General features: G+C 48.5%; 1 pseudogene across 1 annotated transcript; it reads right to left on the bottom strand.

The window, feature by feature from the left end:
* Positions 1-10197: 10197 nt before the first annotated feature.
* Positions 10198-10604, bottom strand: LOC108302896 (annotated as a pseudogene). The gene has a single exon (XR_001824574.1). The product of XR_001824574.1 is annotated as a 60S ribosomal protein L34-like (transcript).
* Positions 10605-11175: the final 571 nt, after the last annotated feature.

Here is an 11175-nt window from a genome sequence, read left to right as displayed (position 1 = left end):
TCATGTGCAGGACACAGGTGCACCCGCGGCTATGTACAGAGCACGATTTGCCCCTGCTCTCCCAATTAAGAAAGGACTTGGCTGGGCGCAGTGGCTCACACCTGTAATCCCAGCACTTTGGGAGGCCGAGGCAGGTGGATCATCTGAGGCCAGGAGTTGAAGACCAACCTGACCAACAAGAAGAAACTCCATCTCTACTAAAAATACAAAATTAGCCAGGTGTGGTGGCACATGCCTGTAATCCCAGCTACTCTGAAGGCTGAGGCAGGAGACTCGCTTGAACTCTGGAGGAGGAGCTTACGGTAAACCAAGATCACACCGTTGCACTCCAGCCTGGCAACAAGAGGGAGACTCTGTCTCAAAAAAAAAAAAAAAAAAAGAAAGAAAGAAAGAAAGAAAGGACCTTACAATGCACATGTATGAGCTTGACATTAGTATAAAGGAAACTTTGAAATCTATTTTTAAACAGCTGTTAATGTACCAAGAATGAATCATTTGAAGTCATCTCTACTTTATTATTAATAAGAAGTAACCAGGATGCCAGATCAGTCCTATGGAGAAAGGAAGGCCTTTTCAACAAATGATGCTGGAGCCACAAGTTACTCATATAAGGACAGAAAGAAAAATCTCGACACCCTACTTCACACAAAATCAATTTGAGTCGGAGCATAGACCTAAATATAAAAGCCAAAAACTTACTACATGGCTTAAAGAAAAATACACAGGGGACCGTCTTTTTGACCTTTGATAGACAACGACATTTTAGAAAGGACGCGGAAAACATTAATACCCAAAAAGATGATAACTGAACTTTTTCAAGATTTAAAACGTCTGCGTTTTGAAATACGTTATTGAGAAAATGAATAGGCAAACCACAGATTGGGAAAACATATTTGAAACACATGTATTTGACTTATATCCAGAATATACAAAGAATTCCTACAACTTGATAATAATGTTTTTAAAATTCATTTTGAAAAAATGAGCAGACTTGAAAATATACTTAATAAAAAATCTATAGATGGCCAGTAAAATAAAAAGAGGCTCCACATTATTTGTCATCAGGAAAATGCATTTATGAAGTTACAGAAGAGATCAAACTAATCTCTAGTGACAAAAAACACATCAGAGATTGTCTGGGGCTGGAAAGAGACTTACTGTAAATTTTCAGGCGATGGGAAATGTTTTCTTTTTCTTTTTTTTTGGCTAAGCCAGATTCCCAAATAGCAATTCTATTTTTTTTTTTTAGAAACAGGGGGTCTTACTATGTTGCCCAGACTGGTCTCAAACTCCTGGCTTCCAGCAATTCTCCCTCAGCCTCCCAAAGTGTTAGGATTACAGGCATGAACTTCCACACCTGACCAAAAATGTTCTCATCTTCATAGGCGTGTGGGTTACACAGATGAATGCATTTGTCCAAACTCATCAAACTCTAGACTTCAAGATGTCTGCCTTTTGCTGTATGCAAATTATGCCACAATACAGGAAGAAAATGACTCACTACATCTCACAACCAAATGAGCAGCGCAGCTCCTAAGTGGAGACGCAGCTTAGAGCCGAGGGAGCAGAGCTTCCAGAAGAGATGGGCAGAGAAATGGGTCTGAAAGGGCTCTGGGGACAAGGTCAACCTTGAGTTGATGGAGCACCGGGCATGGAGCTCTCTCCAGGAGAGTGACAGCCACATGGATGAAGCCACAGGGTGGAGCTGGAGGTGTCTAGGGTGCAAACCAGGCCTGCAAAGGACAAAGGGAGAGAAACAATGGGGCTATGAGTTCCCAACTGCTGGTGGTTTCCTTGGATGCTGCCTTGGAGGAGGGCAGCATCCTGGGAACGGATAGGGTGGACACACCAGCACAGAGGGGGAAGGGAAAGGGTGAGACCCCAGTGCTGAGCGTGAGGTCCCTTGACTAGAGCAACAGGGTGGGAATGAGCACTTCCTGAGTCCACCTCCCATCCAGTGACCACATAGCAAAGCCAGCGCAGCTGCCCATGGCTTCCTAGCAGAAAACCCCTCTCCCACCCAGGGGAATCAGACTCCATGAGCCTCTCTCCACTGCTCTCAGGGCGCCAGCCCTGCTGTCTGCCTTGTTCCACTTACATGGGGTGAGACTAGCACCCGCCCTTAATCCAAGGCCTAACTCCACCCCACAACACCCCTCATCTCCTGGATAACACACCTAACCTGCCACCTGGGAGGAAACAAAAGCCCTGCTGTGGGTTAGATGCCTCGAGCATCAGACCTGAACTGTGGCTCTGCCACTGACCAGCTGGGAGACCTTGAGCAGTTCCCAGAGCTCCGTGACTTGGTTTCCCCACTTGGAAAATGAAGGTACTAATCATACTCATGGGATTGTAGTGAGGCCAAAAGGAGCTAAGGCATGGGAGCTCTTGGTTTCTCCCAGTACAATGTTACAAGTGAATTAGCATTTTTCTTAAAAGCCTATGTTGGGAAAATATCCTAGAATGAGACAGTGGTGACGGTTGCCCAGCTCTGCGAATCTACGAAATGCCACGGAGTCGTACACTTTAGAAAAGGGTGAGTTTTATGGTAGGTGAATTATACCTTTTATTAGGTATAATAATATTTTAAAAGTTATTTTAAAAAGTTAAGCATACATTTACCACATGACCCAGAAAAATCCCGTTTCTAAAGTATTTCCCAGGAGAAATAAAAGCATGGGATTTGATTGAATTGGGACAAAGGCGGAAGCAGGCAGAAGTGGAGGGCCTCCCCCGAGCCTAGCAGCTCAGCCATCCTCCACTCCCTTGCAAAGATTTGGCCACGGATAATTTAGCTGGCAGCTTCCAGCCTGGGGCCTTGGAGCAGATTTGACCGTGCTCTTGTACTAGGGAAACCGTTTTCTATTGACTGTTAAACTGAAGCATTCTGCTTCCTCCTTCTAGCACTTGAACCTTGCAGCCCTCCGCCTCTCCCCAGGGACAGGAGGGGCCCGACTCCTTGGGAAGGCTTCATGGGCTAGCTCCTTGCTATTTAAGTGTGGTTCACTGACCAGCGGCATGGGTATCACTTGGGTGCTTATTAGAAATGCAGAGTCTTGGGCCCCTCCCCAGACCAGCTGAGTCTGAATCTGCCTTTAGCAAGGCCCCAGGCAACCCATGTGCTCAGGGCATCGAGAGCAGTGTGTTCCTTTCAGAGCATGCAAGACTGAGCTGCTCACCATTAAGGCTTAACCAGTAGACTACACAAGAAATGAGGAAGGAACTTTCACCCTTGGATCCTGGAGAGCCCCAGTTATGAGTTGAATTGTGTGTCTCCCAGAAGAGAAAGGTTGAAGTCTTGACCCCTAGCACTTCAGGGGGTGACTGTTTCAAGACAGGGTCTTTGCAGATGTCATTAGTGAAGGTGAGGCCATGCTGGAGTAGGCTGGGCCCTGATCCAGTGTGGCTGGTGTCCTTATGAGAAGATGACCATATGAAGACAGGGACACCCGGAGAACACCACGTGCCATCTATAAGCCAAGGAACGTAAATATTGCCAGCAAACTCCCTGAAGCTGGAAGAAGGAAGGCTCCTCTAGAGGTTTCAGAGGGAAACCCGGTCCTGAAACACCTTGATTTCAGACTTCGTGGCTCCAGAACTGTGAGACCAGACATTGCTATGGTTTTGCCACGCAGCTCAAGATGCTTTGTTACAGCAGCTCTAGGAATCTAACGCAGTGCCCGAGAGAGAGGGACAATGCCCCCCTCCCAGATGGCTCCCCCTGTGCCTACCTGTGAGAGTGATCACAGCAAGTAAACTGGGGGCTCACAGTGTGTTCAGGCTGAGGGGGGCCTTCAAGTTTAGCATCCCCAGATGCACAGCCTTCATGTGACCAGGATGCCCCCGAGTGTTCTGGCAGCCGCTGGAGAGACACACTGAGCTGACAGTCTGTGAGCTGGCCGAGACTCAGGGGTGTCCCAGCCTGCCGGCTCCGAATTCAGGTCAAGTCGGCTGCGGAGGGCCTGTCCATGCACAGAGGGTCCGGACCACATGTTCTGCCAGCCCATGACCTTGGCACTGGAGGGCACAAGAGACAGAAGGGCAGTGACAGCTGGGACGAGAGGAGGAGCCGATCTCAAATGCTCCCAGGCCCTTGGAGGTAAGAATGTCTTCTGGATTCCCCAAGAATTTGCTACTCAATGGGGAGGAGGAGGAAGCATATGGCTGCCGTTGGCTGCCTGTGCCCAGCAGGTCCACATTCCCTGCTCTGATGAGGCGGCTGCATGTGGTTCTGAGAGTGGATTTCGCAGTGCCCCCTTAGCCAGTCACAGGTCATCAGGACCCAGGCAAAAGAAATCCTGATGGTCCCAAGGAAGCCTGGATAAGAGTAACATCTTCAACGCCTTTCTCTCTCATCCCCCCACCCTACAAAGCCCTGGCCTTGGGCAGCACAAGGGAACTTCCTCCTTCCCTCTTTCCCTTCCTTCCTCTTATCCTCTGTCTCACTTCTTCCCTCCCGCTCCGTCCCCTATGCACCTGTCTCCTGACCAGCCCCCCTGGAGAAGGCTGCTCTGGGATTAATTCAGACATTGGAGGGAAGCGCTTTGGGTCCAGCCACCTGTTCCTCCCCGTTTGATGGGGGAAACAATGCCTGGCAAAGCACTCCTCCCGGCCAGGGCGGCAAGCCAACCTGCTGTCACTGTGCCTTAATCACCCCCACGCCCAGGCAGCACCGTCTGCAGGGTTTTTTAATAGCACAGGGACAACGAGCTCACGGAGCTTCTCTGTCCCCTACAGACTGGCACCCCAGAAGACGGAAAGCTAAACAAGCCCAGCCTCCCGGGTGACTAGCTCTGACGTGGTTCGGCTGTGCTGTTCCAGCCTGGGACAGAACACCCCAAGGCCTGGCCTTTTCCATGCCTGCACCCCAGCAGGCTCTCACTGGGGTTTGTTGGGGACTGACTCCAGGCCAGGAGAGGGACCCTGAGCTCTGGCAGTGCGTGCTTGTGTGGGCAACAGACTGAGAAACACTGGTTAATAGGGTGGCCTCAAGCACATTTTCAAGTCGAACACAGGAAGACGATCAAAGTAGTGACGAGCTTGGACTTTGGAGTCAGGCAGTTCAAATTCAAATACAGCGTTTTTGAGCGCCCGCTAAGCTCCCTGAGCCACGCCTGCAGGCTGGGACACTGGGCTGATGTCAGAATTAAATGGCACAGTGTGTGCAAAAGCTGCTAGCGTCAGGCCCGAGAATTTGACAATGAAAGGAAGGCTGAAGGGACTGTGAGGTCTGGGAAGTGTCTGGAAAACACTTCGCGTCGCAGAAGCCTATGGTATCAGGATATGCATATTGGTTTTCCTCCAGGTTCTTGGCTGCCAACGCCCACATTCCTTGTTAGAATGCTGGGGTGCTTTAGGACTCAGGAAACAGAATCTCTCTCTCTGACCTTCTGTTTTTCTTTCACCTGCTCATGATGGGATGCTAATCTGTTTGTGGATCAAACAGCCCTCATTAGGCCTGGTGCGGTGGCTCATGCCTGTAATCCCAGCACTTTGGGAGGCCAAGGCAAGCGGATCACAAGGTCAGGAGTTCGAGACCAGCCCAACCAACATGGTGAAACCTCGTCTCTACTAAAAATACAAAAAAATTTGCAGGATGTGGTGGTGCGTGCCTGTAGTTACTCAGGAGGCTGAGGCAGGAGAACCCCTGAACAGAGGTGGCCGGAGTTGGCAGTGAGCAAAGATCATGCCATTGCACTCCAGCCTGGGCAACAGAGCAAGACTCTGTAAAAAAAAAAAAAAAAAAAAAAAAAACCTCATTCCACAGAAGGTCCTGCCCCATACCCTAGAGGAAGGAATGCTGCTTAGAAAGGCCAAGAAAAGTCTGAGCAGGCAGGTCTTCCTGGGTTTAGGTCACGTGCTTTCTGTCCAGTCACATTTCCGCATGGTCAAGCACACCCGTGCATTGCAGCCTCCATAAAACCCCACAAGGACAGTGTTCGGGAGCTTCCAGATACCTGAACCCATGGTGGCTCCTGGAGGGTGGCATGCCCAGGGAGGGCACAGGAGCTCCAGGCACCTTCCCCCATACCTCGTCCTGTGCCTCTCTTTATCTGTATCCTTTGCAATATACTTTAAAGTAAACTGGTGAATGTGTGTCCCTCAGTTCTGTGAGTCGCTCAGCAAATTAATCAAACACAAAGTGGGAGTCGTGCGAACCCCTACTTGAAGCCAATGGGTCAGAAGTGCTGGAGACCTGGACTGATGTCTGAGGGCTGAGGAGCACTCTTCGAGACTGAGCCCTCCCACTGTGGGATCTGGTCATATCTCCAGGTAGATAGTAAGTAGACCCATGACACAGTGACCTCAGGTCTGATGCCCACACAGGGCGTGAGCTGCAGGAGCTCCCAAACCATTGTCTTTGACTGATGGATGTCTGTTTGTGGGTTGTCAGTCAAAGACATTGGTATTCACGACAGGCAAGATTGCCCTCCAGAGCTGCACTTCACGGAGCTGTTTACTCACCGCGGGGTGCCATTCCTTTGAATGTTCTTAGGCTCTTTACAAATGTTAATTTCTTTATGTCTCTAACTCATGGTTAGGTAGACGGTAAATGTTCCTTCAGGTGATAAGTATATTTAGCACCCAGAGTGGTGGAGGGGCAGGTTCAAAAATCACACAGAAGCCCACTGGGGCTGACTGTATTTGTCATCAGGACCAGTATGTGTCGCCGAGAGTTAAAATGTTACTTTGTCACTCTTTCAAGCTAAATGTCAAGAAAGCAATTAGGGATGACCCAAAGGCTTGGAGGCTGGGAACAGCCCAGCCATCCGGGAGGCTCCCTGCAGCTGGTGCAGGCTTTAGGAAGGATGGTGAGAGGTGTACCAGGCAGGCAGGTGTCACGGCTGCTTCCCGACACCTTACCTTGCACCAAGTAAGGTGTGATGTGACCACACCACTGTTAGCAAAGAGGAAACAAAGATATCAGGGTTCTGTGATGCCAGCCAGGGAAGCAGGTGGTGAATGATTAGGAGCCCGGCTGGGGACCATGTGGGAGACAGCCTGGGGACAGAGAGGTGTTGATCCAGAGGACAGACCTCCAGAGATAAAAAGGGCCTGGCAACGGATGTGGGTGAGGGCAGAGGTGAGGGGTGAAGGAAAGTGGCCATCTGCAAGCCAGAGGATACAACAGGAGAAGAGGTCTGGAGAGAGACCGGGTGTGTGCAGGATCTCCCATCTCTGGTCACTGCTGTGTCCTGCGGGCAGCTCAGCCATCTAGAAAAAAATGAATTATCTCCCCTCTTCATGGCTGCCTCCCTTCATAGGTGGGTTAGAATCACAGGACACCACAGCGGGAAGGAAGCTTAGCAACAGCAAATCAGCCCCTCTGTGGCAGAGAAGGGGACACCCATGGTCACTGGCACAAGGGCTGAGCTGTCAGTGGCAGAATCAAGACTCTCAGACCCAGAGCCCCAGGTGCCAGCCAAGGACATGTTCTCAATGCTTTCTTTGATGGCCTTCTTATCACCAAGACACTCATATCTGATTTCTCTCCCCATGGACCCCATGTTTTAAAAGATTTTAATTCACCAAACAACTCCATTTATTAAGTAATAATTTATTCATTTTCCCATTTTTAAAATTAATCAAAGATATACATAGCTGCCAGCCAGAGTCTCTAATCAGCAGGCAGTAACCCTTATTACTACCCTGGGTTGATTTAATTTCTGCCAAAAGCAAAGAAACTTGACATTTTAGATAGCCTGAATAGCTTCATTGTGCGTAAGTGGAGGTTTTCCATTACACTTAGTGAAATATTCAAAATAGCTCCCAGACCCTGGTCAATAATTCATGGCGCCCTTGGCCTCCAGGGACCCCTGTTGGGAACCACTGCACCGTATTATTTATGCAGGAGGTGAGAGGCAAAGGGAATCTCATTGTCCTAGAGTCTCAGCAGCAAACTGTTAAGGGATCTGTGGCCTGGATCCAGCCAGGAGCTTTGGACTAACCAGTCAGTCTTCCCTGAGCCTCAGGTTTCCCATCAGCAAGGTGAGAATAAGATATCAGTCCAAGTTCCTGGTTGCCAGCAACAGAAATAAACTCTGCTTATATTAAGCAGAAAATAATGTATTTTAAAAAAGTACTAGGAAAAATAGCTCGGCAGTTCCTACACAAGTTTAATGTAGAATCAATACATGACCTAGCAATTCCATTCCTAGGCCCATACTGGAAAGAATGGAAAATAGATCTCCAAACAAAAGCTAGTACATGAATATTCGTAGCCTCTCTATGCACCATCGCCAAGAGCTGGACACAACCCACTGCCCATCAACAAATGAATGGGTAAACAAAATGTAATATATCCATGCAACAGGATGTGGTTTGGCTGTAGAAAGGACTGAAGCTCTGATATGTGCTACAGCATGCATGAGCCTTGAAAACATTCAGGGAGAGAAGTCAGACCACATAACGTAAGATTCTGTTCACATCAAACATCCAGAAAGGGCGAATTCTTGGGGACAGATGCACTAGTGGTCGCAAGGGACAGTGAGGGGAAGGGAGGAATGAGAGCGACTGCTTCACAGGGTTTCCATTTGAGGGATGAAGTGCTAGAAAGTGGTGATGGCTGCACAACGCTGAGAAAGTGTTTAATGTCACTAGATTGTACACGTGACGTCCGGTGAGTCGCAGAGCCGCTGGGTGCGTGGGAGCCACGCCTGTAACTGGTCCTCAGGGACACTGTTGCTGCAGCCGCTGAGGGTGCTAAGAGTACCAGTTGCTGGGTGCTGTACCTGCACCACCCACCCAGGGTCTCCATGGCCTGCAGCTGTGCCAGCTGCCCGAGAGAGAGCCTTGGGGGTCCCTGGGACTCTGGGCAAATGCATCTGACTGGCTGCCTCACATCCCACCCTACACTGCGAGGAAGGCTGAGGAAGCAAGTCCCTGGCATTCTTATCTTTTCCCACCGAGACACTGGAGGGAGAATTCTCCCAAACACAGGAAGGCAGCAGAGAGGCGCTTCAGGACCACCAGCGTGTGCAGAGTTAATGCGTTTCAAAGACAGAAGAGAATCTGTCTGAGGAGTCTGGTTCACGGGGATAAGCAGGAAACACTGAGACAGGGCAGATCATGATGTCAATATTGCTCTCTAAAGGGTTCTTTGTGGGCAGCAACTCTCCCTCCCCTCCTCAACCTCCTCCAAACGTCCCCCACCACCGCCACCACACAAAAACTCACTATTCAGAGACGACTGCTGTCTCACCTTTCCTATCTAGCGGTTTCTAAACTTTGCACAAGATGGTAATAGCAGCTGGCCGTTCGTCTAGCGGACACTAATCCTTGCCTCTGGCTTCTGTGATGTGCTTTGCAGTTTAGCACAAGGACCTTGCTGTCGTCTACTTAGAAACCCAGTAATGGTGAGGTGGTGCTCAGGAGTAGATTGGGGCTGTGGGGACCTGGTCTGCCCTCTGCGCTAGGTGACAAAGCCCCTGTCTGCTGTTTGGGCACGGTCCCCACGGTACCATTCACAGCCCCTCCCAGCCCGGGGTTGGGGTGAGGCTCTATGGACCGTCTTGCCTCTAATCTCCAATACAGACAATTCCAGAAGAAAATAGAAGCAAAATAGGATGTGAATTAGGGTTTATTATTTTTTAAAAGGGTAAATTTTGATATAATTTAAAATTTTTACAAAAGCGGCAAATATAGTTCAAGGAACTCCCGTATACTATTTACCCAGATTCAACAATTGTTTAACATTTTATGCCATTTGCTTTTTCATTCTTCTCTCTTCCTTCCCCTCCCTTCCCTCTCCCTCTCCCTCCCCCCACAGACTGTGCCATTTGACCTCCAAATACTCCAGTGTGTATCCCCCAGAAACAAAGACCATCTTGTACATGAGCACAGTGTAATTATCAAAATCCGGAGACTTAACACTGATACAATATTATTACCTTAATCCTCAGCCCATAATCAAAGCTCATCCATTGCTCAGTAATGCCCATTATAGTTTTTTGGAGATCTTCAAGATGTCAATTTCCAGTTTCATTTCACTGTGGTCAGAGAACATGCTCCCCAAAATGTCAGCCTTTTGAGATTTACTACATATTATTTTCTGTTTCCTTCCTTGTCTCCTCAGCACTCCAGCTGGCTCCCTCTGGAAGCTTCCCTGGACCGTCTCCCACTCAGGCACAGCTAAGAGATCAGTGGAAGACCTGGGGGAAATTATACACAGGTTTTATGGCTCTCCTCCTTTGCTCCTTTTTTTTTTTAAGTCCTTTCATTTTCATTACTCAAAGAAGTTTCATTTTTTATTTAGCTTTCTGACTCTGTGCTTGTGCCTTCAACACTTTCACAATGATTTTCTGCTTCTCGATAAGGAAAGCATGCTTGGTCCTGTCACGAACACATTTAGCACACATGGAACCACCATAGGCCCAGCTGACATGTTTCTTTGTTTTGGACAATCTCATAAGAACTTGAGGTCATATAGCAGAAACCCCTCGAAGTCTGCCTGGGCACATGCCACAGGCAGATTTTGGTGCTTTCCCAACCTTCTTGGTATAAATGTAGACAATTCTATTACCAGGGCTTCGGGACAGCTTGGTTTTGTGAGAGGTTGTATTGTAGGAAAGCCTACAATATGGGTGTGTCAAACGCTGGACCATTCTGAGTGCCTGCAGACAACGTCCCGGGAAGAGCTCCCTTGTTCCTTTCAATCTGGTGTTTCCCCCCTCATTTTCCAGCCATTTAGGAATCCCTCTTCCATCCGTTGAGCCCTCGAGGTGGTGGGAGAGACTGTACTTTCTACATCAGCCCCAGCAGAAAGCCAGACAAATGCTCATCTCTTACAAATGGACGCTCTTCCAGTTTCTGCCTGCTCGTCCTCTTTCCAGTGACTTCAAATAGTTCTTTAAGAAAACGCTTTTTTTTTGGTCCAGAGTTTATGCATCAACACACACACACACACACACACACACACACACATACACACGCACAGACACGCACAGACACATATAATTAGGAATGCATCTTGTTTGTGCCTCATTCCATAATATGTTACTATTACTCAAAATAGTACGAACTCAACCCTAATACGGCAACTTTCAATTTTGGTTGGATTCATTGGATTCAGTTATTTACTTATCTGATTTCATTATTTCATGATCTCTCCTTAACATTTCATGAAGAGGTCTTTTGGGGACTTTAATATAAGTGACAACAGGATTCAGCGTGTTG

Source organism: Cebus imitator, unplaced genomic scaffold (assembly GCF_001604975.1).
Source record: "Cebus imitator isolate Cc_AM_T3 unplaced genomic scaffold, Cebus_imitator-1.0 Scaffold43, whole genome shotgun sequence".
Taxonomy (NCBI): Eukaryota; Metazoa; Chordata; class Mammalia; order Primates; family Cebidae; genus Cebus; species Cebus imitator.
Note: the sequence above shows the minus strand (reverse complement) of the source record. Positions and strands in the feature narration are given on the sequence as shown.